This window comes from Castanea sativa, chromosome 7 (assembly GCF_040712315.1).
Source record: "Castanea sativa cultivar Marrone di Chiusa Pesio chromosome 7, ASM4071231v1".
Lineage (NCBI taxonomy): Eukaryota > Viridiplantae > Streptophyta > Magnoliopsida > Fagales > Fagaceae > Castanea > Castanea sativa.
Window position 1 is genome coordinate 15,557,697 of NC_134019.1, and position 18,331 is coordinate 15,576,027.

Genomic DNA, 18,331 nt, shown 5'->3' on the forward strand with positions numbered 1-18,331 from the left:
CGATATTAGCTAGGTTTCAACCCATCGTTCAAGAACTCGAAATGTCTATTTTAATTATCGTAGTGATAGATAATAGGTTAGCTTTATCATAATCTTGTTGAGGATCCATAATCTTGTTGCCAATATAAAGCCGACCTCAAAAAATTTGGGACTAGGGTTCTGTTGTTATTGTTTCTTGTTTTGATTCATGCGTTGGTGTTGGTGTTGATGTTTGTATCATCTGACCCAAAAATAAAGAAAGTTCAAAGTAAAAATTGTTCCTCTTTTCTATTTAACTTTCATGCATCAAACATGAATAAGCTGTGCTCTCTGTCTTTGGTAGAGATTTTTTCAATTCTGCGCAATGAAAAGAAAAATTTTGAAGAGAAAATTTACATATTATTTTCTAAAACAGTTTTCTCCCCACACTAGTAAAGAATTAAATGGTTGACACTTGAAATCTGAACAATTCTTGCATTTCTTTGGCAACAAAACTGGAAAAGTAAATTTTATAGGTCATAAAAAAATTTGTCAATATTCATCATACTCAAGTAACGACATTAAATCCAATGAAACATGCCTGTACCTCCAATAATTTCACTGAGATATATATTACTAGAACAGTTACAGCTTTCAGGTATGTGATAGTATATAGTATATACGAGACAATTCTGAACCAAAAAGCATCAAGTTTCAGCCAAAGGCATTCATAGCTCATACTTTCTCCAAAACTTGATTAATGCTCAAGGTGGAAGACATATTCTGTCAACCGCTGCAATTTAGTTGCATCCAGTTTTTGCTCTGTCACAATAGTCTGCTTCTTCACAGTAAGCATTCGAGAAGCAGGGCCCACAACCCAACCTTGCTGTAGGACATCTGCATATGCCAACCAAGGGCCCTTTAGCAATGGGAAAATCAAGGATCTGACAATATATCTAACATGCATTACTTCTAGATGACAGCCAATTCTATCTTGTCAACAAGCCTACGGAACTGCAAGCAATGTGCCTGCATCAGCAGTTGTAGCCGACAACAATTTAACAATGGTTGCAAAGGAACAACTGAAATTAAGCATTGCACAATCGATGGCACTACATCTAGGTCACTAACTATTTTTCTAATACAAGATTTTAAATTAAAAATTTTTCTTCTGCAGAACCATGATGGGATTTATACATCAACTATTAGTATCTTTGAACAATCATGGAACTTTATTTTTCTATAAGGGCTTCCTTAGTTCCTCTACCTGAATGATCCAGCATAAGTTCTCAGGAATTAGAATTGGCTAATCAGGCATTGCTCACAGTTTTTTTTTCCACTGAGCAACAACAAAGATGGGACCTAAACTACAATCAACAAAACATACACATTATCAGCCAACATGCAATGAGGCTCAGAAACACAATGTGAGACCTTTCACAAAAGGCTTTATAAAGATTTCGTGTGGAATTATGCAACACATGAACCTAACAAAATTTAAAATAGAGGGGGACCGTCCATTACGAGTGTATGAAGTCATCTATATATTTGAGGTTCTGGTTGAATACGTCCCCTTTGGATAGTTACTTATCTTTGTATTTTCTAATTGCGCAGCACAACAAGATTACTATCTGGAAGATAGACATGCTTAAATCAGAAAGGATTATAATAAGAAAGACATTTATACATTGATTTAAGAAGGCAGCTACATCTGTTTAAGTCAAACATGGAAAATAAGATATTTACAATTAGTGGCATCATCCTCATTCATTCCCAGAAAGAGAGCAGTGTCTTGGATGCTTATTGTCAAATAAGCAGAAAGCAGCAGTTGAAACATCCTCTTTGTGTAAAGCTCTGCAAAAGGTTCAGAAGAAAGTTACTAATAAGTTGGTGAGCTGAGTGTCATGGTGCCAATCAACTCGAAGAAGGTAATGGTCAAAAAACATGGAATATAACTATTCATCAATAAGAAATGACAAGTACCCTCAAGAAAATTTAATACATATAACAAACAAAGCAAACAGTGAATTCTTCAAGAATGCCTCTTATTATATAATCCATGCCCATCTTCATGCCTATTGGTTATTCAACTGTAGAAATAATTGTACAGGCCAAAGAGTTGTATCTAAAATTGTATATTCCCCTTGTAACAGTCAGTCAGGTGGGGGTGAGGTCATGGGTTTAAGACCCCAAGTTTTTTATACCAAGAAATGAAAATAATTGTGCAAAAAAATATCCAAAAAATCTTCAACTAAATCAATTTCAAAACAACAGTAACAACAACAAAAAATTTTAATCCCAAAATTTTTGGGAGAAATCAATTTCGAACTATAAGGTAAATAAAAATTGAAAAAAAATAACATATACTAACCTCATTCTAATTCTATTTTGAAGAACCACCTTAATTTTTTAAAATTAGAAACTTCCCTTTTGCAGAAAACAATTATCATTCAAGTATGGATCTCAAGATTTCATATTGACCAAAGAAGTAAGATTGGTAATTCTATATACATTAAGTAGTGCTTTGAATATGAAAACAGATTTACAGAATTCAATAGAATTCCGCAATGACAGAATCCATTATATGGCTTAGCTGATTATCATTTACCCACTTAAAAACTTATCAAAAATAAAAAATCATTTACACAACCACAAAACTACAAGGTCAGGCATACAATATTGCAACATCTTTAATGACATACGGATGGAAGGAAAAATTACAACCTTTTAATGTAAAAAATTGAACTTGGACCAAATTTCAGGGATGTAACATGTTGCAGTTCCCTTCGAATTATCCTATGCCAATCTTTTCAAGGCTTTGGATATCATTTCAACAATATATTCACAATTGTCAAACAGGAAAAAAATTATTAATTATGAGGAAAAGAACTGGTTGGTGTAATATATATACAAGGTGATTATTAAATTTGCTTAAAGTTTTTATAATGTTGAAGTCCTGAGAGCTCTAATATCTTTTATATATATATATATATATGATAAGTAACAAAAAATTTTATTAAAAAACAAAAACCAAGTACACTGGGGGTGTACTGAAGGGTGAGGAACAATCAAACTCTCAAATTACAATATTTGAACAAATCTAAAAGAGAAAAATAAGGAGAAGAATGAAAAGCAACACTCCAACCTAATAGTGTACGAAAGGAGAAGGCTTCAATGTCAAGGATAGACTATTCACATCCCTCAAAACTTCTAGCATTCCATTCATGCCAGAGAGACCAAAAGATGCGGCCTTCCAAAAGGTTATATTTCTATGCCTTCCCAAAAGAACCCTACCAAGCTGTGAACATATCAATAATCCTCTTTGGCATAATCCATCCGAGTCCAAAGAGACAAAATGCCATTGTCCACAGCTCATAAGCTATTGGACAATTAAGAAGGTGGTCCACAGACTCCCCGTCCCTTTTACACATCAATACCAATCCAAAACTTTAATACCTCTCTTCTAAAGATTGTCAGTGGATAAAATCTTCCCTAGAGGAGCAGTCCAAGAAAAAAAGGCAAGCTGCAACCCTAGGAGGGACCTTCGATCACATCAACATATTCCAAGGCAACAGCATCCCATTAGGTGAGGATAAGGAGTGATAATAACTTCGAACCTCAAAGCCCCTACTCTTGGCTGGTCTCCAACAGGGTCTTATAATTTTTATGCAGTGCAAACCATGATTTTTTTTGTTGGCAAGTAACACAAGCATCCAATGTGTTTTAAACCCATAACATCACCTTCCACCCACACTTTTGAGAGGAGAGAGTGCGATTGGATGGAGAATTCTCTCGTTTGGTATAGAAGAGAAGGGGAAGGGCAGAAGCCAAGCCCACATTTTTTATCTACTCAACATTGGGAGGAAAACTAGGTGGGGATTAGGGAGATAAATATGATTACTACTACACAGACCCCAAAAGATAACAAGGAAAGAGAAGGAACAAACATGTAGATCTAAGTTGAGATGTTTTACCTCACTAAACAAGAGCAGCCTTACTTACTTCATTTTCGACCAAACCATCAAAAACCAAAAGAAAAAAGGGAAACCATCCAACAATTTTCTTTTATAAATAATTATTTATTAGAATGTAACTGCACATATGAAATAGACATGAAAGAAAACACAGACTAGTTCCTGAAATATAGGAGTTCAGTGAACTACAACAAAACTTAAAAAAAGTGAGAGAATTTTCCAAACAATGATAAAATGCTCTCAGCAAACTGAAATTTGAGCTTCACAACAGCTGTTTCACAGCCCTAAAAATCTGAGCATTTCGCTTTCTCCAAAAACACCACATAAAACATAAAGGAACAGCTTTCCAGATTTTTCCACTAAGGTAACCAACTGTCTCATCCAGCAAGCCAAATATCCAATCACAATTATAGACAGTCACAAGATCATACAATTTTATTCTTTGAAAATGAAAGAGCAAGTTTGAACTCACCAAGGAGTTTACTAAGAAGTTGACTATTATTAGGAAGCTGGTGAACTACATATTTAAGTAGGTTGAGTAGCCAGTAATGTTCTTACTAGATTTTATTTTTAAAACAATATATATGAAAAAGAAAAAGATTGGGACCATCAATACCATGAAGTTGAAGGTTAATCTAAACTGATACATGGAAAATAGGTTACTTGTCACTCTATTAGTGAGGCATTAAACTTGAAAGTTGCAACTTCTATTGAAGAAAAATATAGACAGAAGACACGATTCCTTGAGGTAACATTGGGATTTAATTCAGCAAGAACACATAGCAAAGTGTTCATTGAGACTCTAGCACCTAATAGAGTCTCAATTCCAGGAATTTTTTTTTTCTTATAAGTTCTTTCCAGGAGATAAGAAAATCAACACTATTAAATCTCCCAAGGCACTAGTGTTCCCCAAGGCACAGAGAAGCTTTGTCTCTCACTGGAGATATGGCTCTAAGGCTAAAGGTCACTTTACTTAGTGGTTCCTAATACCTGCATAAGCAGTCCAGACACAACAAAATAAAATAGACATGAGCTCACTGTCAACAATGAAACAAATTTCCATTTTTCTTCCTGGCCTGAATTGAAAATCCATGTTTGACTGCTAAGGCAACACATGAGCTTCCTTCTTTCACAAACCAAGACTCTTGCCTTACTGTTTAAATTGACAATTTTGCATTAGTTAAAGCATCCAATCGTCCAAATCAATCAAATTCTTTATCAAAAAAATTCAACTTCTTTAAGAGGTACAGCTTAAATTCATAATACCAAACTCCGCTCAAAGAACAAAGTGTTTCTCATTGTTGTCAGTGAAATATGCTGAAATATTATTCTTTTAATTAGTGATGTTCCATAAAATACCTACTTCAATCTCATCCCTTGAGTACATATACTGTAGGCTAAAATCCAAATTACACCCTATAAGTTTGTGTCAATTGTCATTCTCGTCCCTAAAGTTCTTTTTTATTTATTTTTAATTTCAGTCCTAAATGCTCACATTTGTTATTAGCAAGGTCCTTCCCATCCAATACCATTAAAATCTGCCGTTGGCAATAAAAAAAAAAAACTTTTTTTTATATACAAAGACAAATACTAAAAGTTCATTTACATTTTTTTTTTAATATAAAAAAGTATAAAATTTATGTTTAAAAAATCTCTCAAATACCAATTAATAGCACAATTCCAACCCCAATCTAAGCCAGTAACACCTAGCAATAAAATCTAAGATTTACCCAATAAATTCAAAAACTTATATACCCAGCAATAAAATATAAGATTTTGAAAAAAAAAAAAAAAAATCAAATGTCATCATGCCATGCAGCATCACCTTGCCGAAATCTACATGCGGCCAACCCTCAAACACAAATCCAAGCCATGCTGTACAAAACCCCAAAGCAAGCCTCCTGAGGCGATCTTGGAGCCACGAACTTGATGCCACCACCACCTCAAGGAAAAAATAACAATGTTCCCTCATGATTCAGCCCTTCCAAACTCCCTAGAACAAGGTCCATTAACATCTCATCTGTCCATTAGCCCTATAATTTTGAGAATTTCATACTTCTTAAACTATGCAATTGAGAAGCAATGAGAAAAGAAAACAAAAAGAAGAAAATGAAAATGATTGTCTATCATCCTTGTGTTCACACTTTAAAGCAAAAAAAGTCTCTCATCATTTAAACAATGTCTCCCTCTCCTATGTTATATTTAACATCAGCAACAATAAAAAAATGCTGATTCCCCCCAACTATCAAAAGCAAAAAAAAAAAAAAAAAAAAATGAAAACATTAATTTGAACATAAGTCTTGCTATCACTCATCCACCATCTAAATGATGAATTCCTAGCTCTGTTGTAATAATAATACTTTTTTTTTTTATTAGTAAGTTACACACGCACCAAAAGGTATTGATCCACAATACATTCAAAAGGAGTTAAAAGAAACAAATAGATATGTATATACTAAATAGTGGTAATGTAGTATTGTGTAAGATGTAATTTAAAAGACTTGCCTGAGAATGCAGCAACAAGACACTGAACTTCTTGACTCCAATCAAACCCACGAATAGCCTCATGCACACCACCATAATCCTGCGTCCATAGCTTCTGACCAATTTTCCCAAATTGCAACCACTTCTAGCTGACTCTCCTTAATTGCAGAAGGTATCGATTTCCAGAGAAACTGAGCACTGTTACTGCAAAATACCCAATCCACATATGAAATAGGTGAATCCCATTAAAATCCAACTCACAGAACAACATCACAAACACCAAAACCAATTGTTGTTGCAAAACAGGGCTCACTCAAAACACCCAGTTAGGAAAACAACACAAGTACGATAATAAAAGGTCAAAACTTAGGTGCAATACGTTAGGTTGTTCAATTAAATTCAAATGCATCGTTGCATTGACCAACTAAGTATAAACAGTATTATAAATTTTTGAGTTTAATTAATGTAGTAATCTTAAGTAACTGTACCTAAGTTTTTCCTGGATATTATGAAAAGCCATAATTTAGTGGCAATGGCCCGAAAGGCAGAACCAAGAAATGATAAACGCAAAGGCCTCTCTTACAAAAACATGGAAAACATCAACAAGTGTTAGCATCATGAAACATTGTATTGTTAGGTTCCAAAAAAAAAAAAAAGACATACATATCATCAATGTAAATGTAGGCGAGAAGATGAATAGAGTAGTAGGGCCAATCGTCCTCATAAGCAACGCCCCCTGCCGCGGCCTGTTCAAACAACATTAACACTATATCAGGTGGCACGCACAACAACAACAGCAACAACGACAAAAAAAAAAAGAATAATTTGCCTGAAGCAAAAGGTGGTCACAGATATGAGCGATCTTTTCATAGGATTTGGAAGCCAAGGCCTAAGACTGAGGGGACTAAAATCCATGCCTACCTCTCAGTTTTTTTTTTTTTTTTTTTGAACTCGGAATAAAAACAGGAGTGTTTATTGAATAAACTACGCCGAGCCCAAGAAATCTCATCGGGCAATAGCATCCCAGTTGATTTTCTAAATTTTTAACATTTTGGAGCACGAACAATGACATTTAGTTATTATCCACCAATTTTTTTAAATATATTTTTTAGCAAATTATTTATCTCATTTAAATATTATTTATTTATTTATTATTTATTCTTTTTTTAATCATCATTTATTATTTTTTTAACAACTATATTTTTCAATAAGAAGTATTATGTTCACAATATTTTACGTAATATTTTCACAAAAAAATTTACGTAGAAAGTTATTACTAGTTCTAATTTGAACCCATCACTGAAATTATTTTTTTATTTACCAATATTAACTAATAACAATCTGTTACTTAAAATTTATTGTGAAAATATTGTGGTAGTATTTTTCATTTAAGATTTTTTATTTTTTATATTATTTTTCTTTCTTCCATTTCATCCTCATCCATACACGTTTCATTTCTTTTTTTTCTTTTTTCTTTTTCTTGTTTTTCTCCTCCACACAACTCCTATCTCTATCCCCACTTCTTTTATTTTCTTTTTCACCTCAAGAACATTCCAGCACATCAGAGAGAGAGACTGCTGCTCGTCCGCTGCCCCACCGTCGGTGGAGATCGAGGTCACCGAAAGAATAAAGCCGGTGGAGATCGGCGTTCACCATGCAGCACTACCACGTCCGCCGCCCCACTGCCGCACGTCCTCCTCCCCACCACTAGGCTGGGTCAGATTGGCTTGCTCCTTTTTTTTTTTTTCATATTTGCTTGTTCTAATTCAATTTTATTTTAAGAATTGGATTTTGTTTTGTGTTTGGATTATGTGAGAAACGGAGAGAATGATTCAGATCGGCTTCTTTTTTTTTTCCTGTTGTTGATCTGCTGTTGTTATTGTTTTGATTTTAGATTTATTGTTTAAATTATATCATTTTTATGAGAGCAAGAATTTTTTTGTGAGAGAATGAGAGAAAAAAAGAAGCAACGGAGAGGATGAGAGAAAAAAAAAGAAATGTGGAGGAGAGAGAAATAATTGATATAGTAAAGGACCGGTGTAATTTTTTAATCTCAGAAATGGGATTGCTAATGTACAGTAGCCCATCAGATTTGATGAGCGATTGTTCATCAGCAAAAAAAAAATTCAGGTATAGAGAATCCATTGGAGACCATTTTTATGGTCTCATTCTCTATTATAGACAATATTTTACCTTTACCTATACTGCTGGAGATGCTCTAAGTAAGTCACCCGATGGAATTAATATATTATGTTTCTTTATTTCTTATTTCCTTTCCTCCTTTATATATTAAGAAGACTTAAAAAGTTATATCTAACAAAAAAACTTAAAAAGTTAGTTATTACTTTTTTTTAATTTTATAAATATCCATAATTTAATTAATTTATCCTTATTTCTAAAATATAAAATGAGGTTAAAATTGTAAATTTATGCTATGTGTGTGCCTTTTTGTAACTTTAAGGCTGGGCTGTCGCCTGCCACGTCATGGCCCACTGCTTCTGGGTAAGGGAGTCGGGACTAACTTGGCTGCAAGCCTGCAACACACCCCAGGCCAGCTTGTGCACAAACTAAGATCATTTTGCTGTACATTGTTTTGAAACCCGGACCGGACCGGGCGGTCCGACTGAAAAAACCAGGACTAAAATCCAGTTTTTTAAATATAGAGAAACAGGTATACATGAGTTCTAAGAGAACTGAACGAACCATAGGCTAGTTCAACTGGTCATGGAATAGGGGGTCCACTGGAAACTGGACTAAAATCCGGTTTTTTAAGCATAGAGAACCAGGTATACATGAGTTCTGAGAGAACCGGACGAACCGTAGGCGTCTCACACCTTGTAAGCAAGACTGAAGCCATGACCAACAGACCAAGTGCTCTTCTTGGGAGCTAATATGGAATATTATTAAATTTACATGATTTGTAGTTTCTTAACTTCTATGTCATCTTTCTCAACATATTAAATATTACTAAATTAACTTTTTATTTAAGAATAATACCTATGCAATTTATGAATTTATTTTAAAAGTTGTTTTTAGTTAATTGAAATGATTTCTCTTAAAGAATTATTATAAAAATTTCTTTTTATGCTTATTTATGTTGTACTATTTTTTTATTAACCTTATAATGTACTACTTTATGTATTTTGTTTCAATTTTTAAGACATTTTTAGTAAATTTTGCTAATATTTACAAATTTAATATATTTATTTATATTTAAATAATTATTAAATTAATTATGACATCATCACAGTTTGACCTCGGTTCGACCTTAAAAACCTTGAACCTCTCCCTTTTACGGTTTAATGAACAATCCGGGTTTCAAAACCATTCTACTGTGACATTGAACGCATACCCACGGTAGAGGATGTTGTTACAAAAGAGTTACGGCAGACAAATGCAATATAGCGAAAATAAGAATACTACGCTTACTATCAGCCAAAGAGAAAAAAACTTAACGAAATGCATAAAAAAAGGGGAACGTACTGATATAAATATGGCAGAAAAGAGTTAATAACAATAGTATAAGACAAGGAAATAATATTAATGCTTAATCAATAAGAAAGAAAAGGAAAATGGTTAGTCTGCCATGCTTGGTTTCTCAACAGAGTCAAGTCCAGGAAGGGACCACCATTCTTCAATGTGGGAAACCTCTCAAGAAAGTCCTTTCGCAGAAATTACACACTTTGAGAGAATGAGCCTAGATGGCTTTATCCTTAAATTCCTTAATCCTTACGAGAGAGAGAGAGAGAGAGAGAGAGAAAGAGAGAGAGAGAGCAGGCTATTAGAGGGAGAAAAGGAAATAGCCTATTGGTTCATGCCTACTAACACACTCTCTATTCTTTCTTTCTTTTTCTTCTTTGTTTTTCTTTCGTGTTTTTCTCTCGTGTTTTTCTTTCTTTTTCTCTATTTTTCCCTTCATTACTTTTGTTCTGCCACCCATTTCCTCCACCGTGCACAGCAAATGCCCTTTTTATATTGCCTGTCGTGACAAGTTTTTACTGTTTTATCCCTTAACTGCTCTTGTCCCACTAATCTGTTGGCTTCCTAGCCATCACTACTTACCTATGCTGGCCATGCCCCATTCCATTCCAAAAAAAAAGAGTTTTATTTTGTTTTCTTACTTTCCGTGGCATTCCCATCCGGAGAAAGGTGGGCTCTTACTAACCCTATAGCATGGACCTAGTGATTCCAGTTCATATTTCCCTCTTTTGGGTGATATGTCATTCTAGTAGGACATTTTTATTAGAATAGTTTGAGCAGGAACCTCAGAATAGGCTTTCCCCTTCTCCCCACCGCCAAACCATATCCTTTCTTACCTCTGACCAATGGCCCACCACTCTTGTATTGGCTGGGTACAAATTGGTGGTGCTTGAGCTCTGTGCGTGCTCCATTTTCATGTGTGTCCATGGCTTGCCTGCCACTCATGTGTTTGCCATGACTTGGTGGTTCGTCTGGCCTTTACTGCGCATTCTGCTATTCATTATTGACTTCTTGTGGCGTGAATGAGTTATTGGGCTTCCTTTCTTTATACCTTGCTTCCTCCCTAGGTTGGGTCTTGCTTGGGCATGGACATTTCCTTCTTCATTTCAACCTCTATTTTGTGTGTAGGTCGGCTGACACCTTTGCCACACTGCCTCATTGTTTCTGCCATGCTATCATTTGACTTGTGCCTGCTGGACCTTATTTTGGGCCTGTTGTAAAATTTTCCTCCATTTGGTTTCAGTAGCCTAGCATTATTGTTGCGCTTGTGCTTACGCTGTTTTGGGTTTCATTAGCCCATTCCATTCATTTGGGGCTTCATTGGCCCAATTTTATTTCTTTGGGCGTCCTCGGCCCATTTTATTCCTTTGGGCGTCCTCGGCCCGTTTCATTTTCTTGGGCATCCCTGGCCCAATCCTTCCTTCCCATGGTTTTTGCTAAGTCTTTTGGGCTTCTTTGGCCCAAATTACCATATTCTTTACTTTGGGGTTTATAGGCTTTTCCACCATTCCCATTTACTTAGTTTCTTCCTTTGGGCTCCTCCGGCCCATTTCTGCTTGCTTTCCATTTCTCATTGTGTGGGCCTTTTTTGCAAGTGTTGGGCTGGGCTGCCTGCTGCTACACTAGGCCCAAAGTTTTCTTCTGGATTGAGGAGTTGGGACCGGTCCAAGAGCAAACTTCCTGGTCCGGCTTGTGCGCAAACAATGCCCTTTGGTAGTCAGGTCTTTACGGTAGGCAGAACTATCACATTAACTACAGCAGGCAGATATAATAAGAATAATAGGAATTTAAGCAAAATAGTCAGTGGGCCTTGGTGAATGGTGGCCGTTTTACACTATGGTATCAAAATAATGAGTGTTAGATGGAGAGTAAGGAACGTATTAAAGAAAACAAATGTTAGCCTGCCGCGACAAGCTATTCCATGGAGTTTACGTCAGGAAGGGGAACCACTCCTTCAATACGACTAATTTCTCTAAGGCGGAAATTAGCTGCTTTGAAGGAACGGGCCTAAGTGACTTAGGTTGAATGAAGTTTCTCGCTTTTGTTACCAGAGAGCATGGGTTGGAAGGGGAGAGGAAGATTAACCCATTTGGTGCATGCCAATCACTCTATTCGCTCTGTTTCTTACTTCTTTCTCCCTCTGTTTCTTTTAATCCTTTTCTTTCTTTGTTTTCTAGTTCCTCTGTTTTCGTGATTCTAGCCACTTTCTCATAGAAGTTGCCGTCCCCCTTCCAGCTGTGCATTGTAGGGCTTCTTATATAGGGCTAGCCGTGCTTGGCTCTTTACCATTTTAACATTTAACCGTTTTTGTCTGGCATGGGTTCCTTTGCCGACCATTACTGACTGGTCAGTCACCCAGCCAATGCCACTCCGCCTTAGTCAGAGAAGGTTTTTTCAGTTTTATTTGCTCCTTATGGCATTCTTACCTGTCACGGTGTGAAGATTTTCTCTCTCTCTCTATCTTTCACGGCATGCACCTAGTGGTTCCTACTCAGCTTTGCCTCTTTTGGGTCGTATGCCTTTCCAGTAGGACATCGCTTCCAAAAGGGCTTGAGTAAGAAACACAAAAATGAGTTTTTCCCCCTCCCCACTGCCAGACCATACCCCTTTACCTTTGACCCATGACCTCACCATTTCCTGTATTGGCTGAGTATAGGCTGGTGGTGCCTGGGTCTTGCGCGTGCCTTGCCTCCATGCTTATTCAAATTCTGCCTGCTGCTCATCTGTCTGCCGCGGTCTGATCGTCAAACTGCCCAGTCTGTTGCTCATTTTTTTGGCTTCTTTTGGCGTGGGCTGTTACGCCTGACTCCTCATTTATGGCTTGCATCTTCTAAGGGCTGGGCCTTGCCTGATTGTGGGCCGTTCCAAGCCTTTGGTCCCAGCCCCTGTTACTTGCTTCATACCACACAATTCTGTTATGCCTGCCGTGAGGTTTACTTGACCCATGCCTGCTGGGCCACTTTGGACCTTTTCTGTTTATTCTTTCTCCAAACGCTCAATGATCTTATTGGGCCCTTTGCTACTTGCGGGCTCCCATCGTCCCACCTACTTTCATTTGGGCGTCCTTGGCCCACTGCTCTCTTGGGCATCCTTGACCCTTTTTTAATTTTATACTTTCCATGGGCTTTTACTAACTTCTTAGGCTTCCTTGGCCCAAGTATTTTTCACCTTTCCCTTGGGGCTCATGGGTTTTCCACGGTCCCTTACTTTCTTTACTTGCACTACTTTGGGCCTGCTGTAGCAGCCGTGACCCATTCTCACTTTTCTACATCCACACAGCCCATGGGTTTGTTGTTACTTTCTTTTGGGCCTTTTTAGGCCCACTTACTTCCTCAGAATCCATTTATTCGCTTTTTAGACCCACTATCTGTTATTCCTGCCACTTGCTTAATGTCATTTCCACAAAATTTTCTTTTGCCCATGACTTTGGGCCTTCCTCCCTACTGGGCTAGCAAAAAAAATGAGCATCTACACTCATAATGCCCATGGGTTTATTACTTCTTTCCTCGGGCTCCTTTGGGCTTGTTTTGCTTTCCTTGAGGCCCTTTTACTATTCTGTGCGCCTATGGATCATTATTCTTGTCATACGGGTTGGATAGTTTCCTTCTCAATTTGCTTAGTCTTTCTTCTTTATCCCATCCCATATTGTTGGGTTTCTTCCTATTATTGGGCCTTCCTACCAAAGTGAGCATCGACACTATGTTCATTCCAAAAAAAAAAAAAAAACACCTTCCCACTACCACATGTTCTTTGTGGGAAAAACTACCCACGGTTTCCCAAAAAAAAAAAAAAAACTATAACATTCCCATGTTCTAAAATAAAACTTTTATAAAAACTAGCATTTGTGCGCGTGCTTAAAGACTCTTTTATTTTTTTGAAAAAAAATTAATAATTTACATCCATTATAATTTGAGATTACTACATTTTTAATCACAAAAAAATCTTAGGGTGTGATAAAACACATAATACTTCTCACACCACAAACGCATAATACTCATCACACCCCTAAATTTTTTTGTAATTGAAAAATGTAGTAATCTCAAATTATAATGGATGCAAATTATTAACTTTTTCCCAAAAAAATAGAAAAGCACTAGTTAATGTATTGATTAAGATAATAAAAATTAGTGTTTAAACTTTAAAATAATAATTCATTGATTATGTTGTGATCTTATGGAATGAGATTGGATATATTCACTTACTCTATAAAATTAGATTGCTTGGCTTTCTAGAATTAACATATAGTAGATTTATGAGATATTGAAGAAGAAGAAGAAGAAGAAGAAGAAGGATAGTTGGGAAGAAACAAGTGGATTCTGAAAAATACTTTAAAAACAATATTGGGAGATAATTCAATCAAAATCACCTCAATGTACAACATAATAATTCCAAACATTCCAAAAGAAAACACCAGCATTCAATCTTTACAAAAAGGACATCACATTCACATCTTTCACTAAAGAGAATGAGAGACATAAGGACTTCATGAAATAAGAATGAATGTCAAAGAAAAATATATATACCGAAAGTACCCTAAACAAAAGGCAAGATTTTGGATTCCATCTTTGTTGTTGAGTTTGAGCGGTTTGTCTTAAAAAGCTTTCCTCCTTGTATCCTTGCTCATTCAACCACATGCAAATATAACACCCATTTGAAATCCTCCTTCTTCTAAGAGAGAGATTTATAGTTACATATCTTTTAAGTAAATCAACCCAAAAATAACTCTGCTATAAGCATGTTAATGCTATAAAATGTTGACAATCAGATTCTACACCAATATATGATATTAAGCAATACGTATCTAGCGTAAAATTCCCACATTAGAATTAGAATTTAGAGCCTTTTTTATTGCAACCACCAAATCATCTCAAGGAACCTTCTAATGTGCTAATACTTACAGTTACAGAATCATAATTATTTCTTTCCTAAACTTCTAATGAGAAAGTAGAGCATAAAAGTAAATAAAAATTGTCAGCAAGTTAATATAATAAGTTATTAGTAGAGCTGTTGAAGGCAGATTTGGAGGATTTTAACTTCTAGTGCCTATCAATTCACTGTTTAAAAAATAAACAATCAGAAAGCAAAGGAATTTGTATAAGAGTGAAAAGCATAAATATTAATAGTTAACCTTGAATGTGTGCGTACTTTAGTTCACTAGTGATTGAATAGAGAAGAGGTCGAGACGTTGAACGTCAATGTGGCTGACGGAAAATGGCCCCATGTGGCTGAAGGTTAACGCGGTGTGAGGAAGAACCATGACATTTCCGATGGCAAACGGAGCCGTGGGCGTCACCGTGAAATGAGAGATAGAGATAAAATAAATATATATTTTTATTTAAAAAGACAAAATAAATTTGTAGTATAGATTGAATTTTGAAAATCAACAGAAAAGTAGTTATATTTTGTAGGCAATATTGTATGTGGAACTTAAAATAGTAGTATAGATAATTTGCTAAATTTAAGGATACGGATGGAAAGTTATAGTAATATTTTTTTAATAGGAGTGTTTTTTTCCTTTAAATTCAAAATAAATAAGAAGATATTTGAAAAAAAAAAAAGAAACAAACGTGAAGTCATGGAGTAAGATAAGCAAGTTCTTTTTTTTTTTAAAAAAAAAATTGAAAACTTTTAACCAAGAGCGTAGTCCTATTTATCACCCAAAAAAATGGTCCTATTTGGTTCGTAATGTTTCAGTGGAAGTTAAAAAACGTAGTTTTATTAAATTATCATTTAGTTTTGTCTCTACTTAAACATAGGAAAATAAGAGTATTTTAGAAAAAAAAAATCTGGTTCAAATGGGAGAAACCCCTTAAATAGTAGTATAGATAAACAACATAATAATATCATATATCTATTCCAATAAATAATTCATTTATTTATTATTATTTTTCTCTATTCTTCATTATCTTCAAGCACTCATGGTGGCACCACCACCACCACCAGTGTGAAACTCCTCTGGGAAGAAAGAACCAAAATCAGCCACAACACAAACAAAAACAAAAACACAAACCCAACAACTCCAAACCCACGAACCCCAAATCAGCCACAAAGCCTGCACATCATAGGCATCAATTTCTGGGTGTTTCTCTTCCATGTAAGTGGCGTAGTAGCGGTTCTCGTCAATGAACATGGTTTGGCCATTGTGGTTGAGTGCTTTCCATAAAAGGGTCTCTTGGGTTAGCCCAAATACAAGAAAATTGCATGGGGATGAACATTTTCGAAGCACATCAAAGATTTGCTTAAGCTCTGCGTAGGCCATGCGGAATGTGTTATCTATACTACTATTTAAGGGGCTTCCGCTGTTTGGATTCTTATTTTTATAGTTCAAAAATACCCCTACAGTCCTATGTTTAAGTTGAGACAGAACTAAAGGACAATCCGGTAAAAATTCATTTTTTAGTTCAAAGATGCCCCTACAGTCTTATGTTTAAGTAGAGACAAAACTCAAGGACAATCTGGTAAACATGCAACTCCAACTACCACTAAAATATTGCCTAAAAAATAGGACCACTCTCCTATTAATTTTTAAATTGATTTATTCACTTATAAATTAGATTTTTAAGATAAAAATCATATATATATATATAATAATTAAATACAATTTTTTTTACAAAATAAAACCACTAAAAGAGAAAAGTCTCATCGCACGCGCGAAGCGCGTGTGATGAGACTAGTTGGATGTTGAAGCATAATGGAGGAGGGTGTTGATAAGGGTTATTGGAATCTATACTACTATTTAAGGGGCTTCCCCTGTTTGGATTCCTATTTTTTCAGTTCAAAAATGCCCTTACAATTCTGTGTTTAGATAGAGACAAAATTAAAGGACAATCCGGTAAAAACTCATTTTTTTAGTTCAAAGATACCCCTACAGTCTTATGTTTAAGTAAAGACAAAACTAAAGGACAATCTGGTAAAAATGCAACTCCAACTCCCACTAAAATATTGCCTAAAAAATAGGAACACTCTCCTATTAATTTTTAAATTGATTTATTCACTTATAAATTAGATTTTTAAAATAAAAATCATATATATATATATAAAATAATTAAATACAGTTTTTTCTACAAAAAAGTACAACTAAAAAAGAAAAGTCTCATCGCACGCGCTTCGCGCGTGTGATGAGACTAGTATTCTCTAGTGTAGATAAGGGTTTGAGTATAACATTGTGGTATGAATCGGAGTTGGGCAGGCTTTGTGGGTCTGTTGGCGACTGGGATCGGCGAGGTGGAGGAAGACTAGAGAAGTGAAGAAAGAGAGAGAATTTGAGTGAAAATTTTGAGAAGAAAGAGGGAAAGTTTTGAGAAAAGAAAAGAGCAAGAAAATGAGAGAGACGGATGAACAGAGATGAAAGAAAAGAAAGAGAAAAAATAAAGAAAAAAAGAAATCAATAAAAAAAATTAAAGTAGTGTGAATGCAGAATAAATTTTTTTATTTATTTTTTTTACCTTTGAGCTACAATGCACAGCTAAAATAGTTGTGCACAATAGCAAAAAAGTAAAAAAAATTGGCTATAGCTCCACCAATGGAGTCTCATTTTTGCATTTGGTAGTGCTAAAAATAGCAATATAGCTTTTTAGCACCACCAATACTCATGCTATAAAGAATGTAAAAAGCTTTTCGGACTATCTCATTCCCACCTTCTAAAAAAAAAACCTACCACATCATATAAGGAATGGTAAAAAAAACTTCTCTTTTTGTTTGTTCTTCTCTTCTCATTTTCAATGTTGTGGAATGCATAAGGAAAAATTCTAATAACATTATATCCCATAAACTCCAAACTCATAATATTCCTTTACGCTTTGTTTGTTTTGCTAGAAAACTTTCTGTAAAGATATTTTTCCACATTTTTCAGTGTTTGGTAGCACAAAAAAAAAATTGGTCAACAGAAAATTATCTTTAGTCAATGGAAAATCCTAATAAAAATAAGGCTTGTTTTTAATTTATAGGTTGTTTTCCAATTTTTTTTTTTTTTGGAAAATAATCTCTCTCTCACAGTACACTCTCTCACTCTTTCTCTCTTCCCTTTTCTTTTTCTTTCCTCACACCCTCATTGTCACTAACTCTGGTATCTCATTTTCCATAGATCTCTCTCTCTCTCTATCTCCATATTTCTCTTCCCCTTTATAACACAGTTCTCTGATTAGATTTTTCTCGCTCATTTCTCAGTAATTATTTCATTTCTCTATACCAACTAGCAAAAGAGAACATATTTTCAACGGTCATTGTTTCATTCCTCTCTACCAAAATCCCAATTCTTTACTTTGAATTTCAAACTTAATTTTATTTTTTTTCTAAGAAATTTTTGGTTTGATAGATTCCAGGTAAAAGTTTTTTTTTTTTTTTTTTTTGCACATAAAAGTACTAAAAAAATTTTAAAAAGAAGAAATAATGAATGAATGAAGTAAAAGACGAAAATTTTAAACATAGTGCCTATA

General features: G+C 35.1%; 1 pseudogene; it reads right to left on the minus strand.

Annotated features, from left to right (window-relative positions):
• Nucleotides 1-474: 474 nt before the first annotated feature.
• On the minus strand, nt 475-7,331 carry LOC142642766 (COP9 signalosome complex subunit 8-like; annotated as a pseudogene).
• Between the last annotated feature and the right edge of the window lie 11,000 nt (nt 7,332-18,331).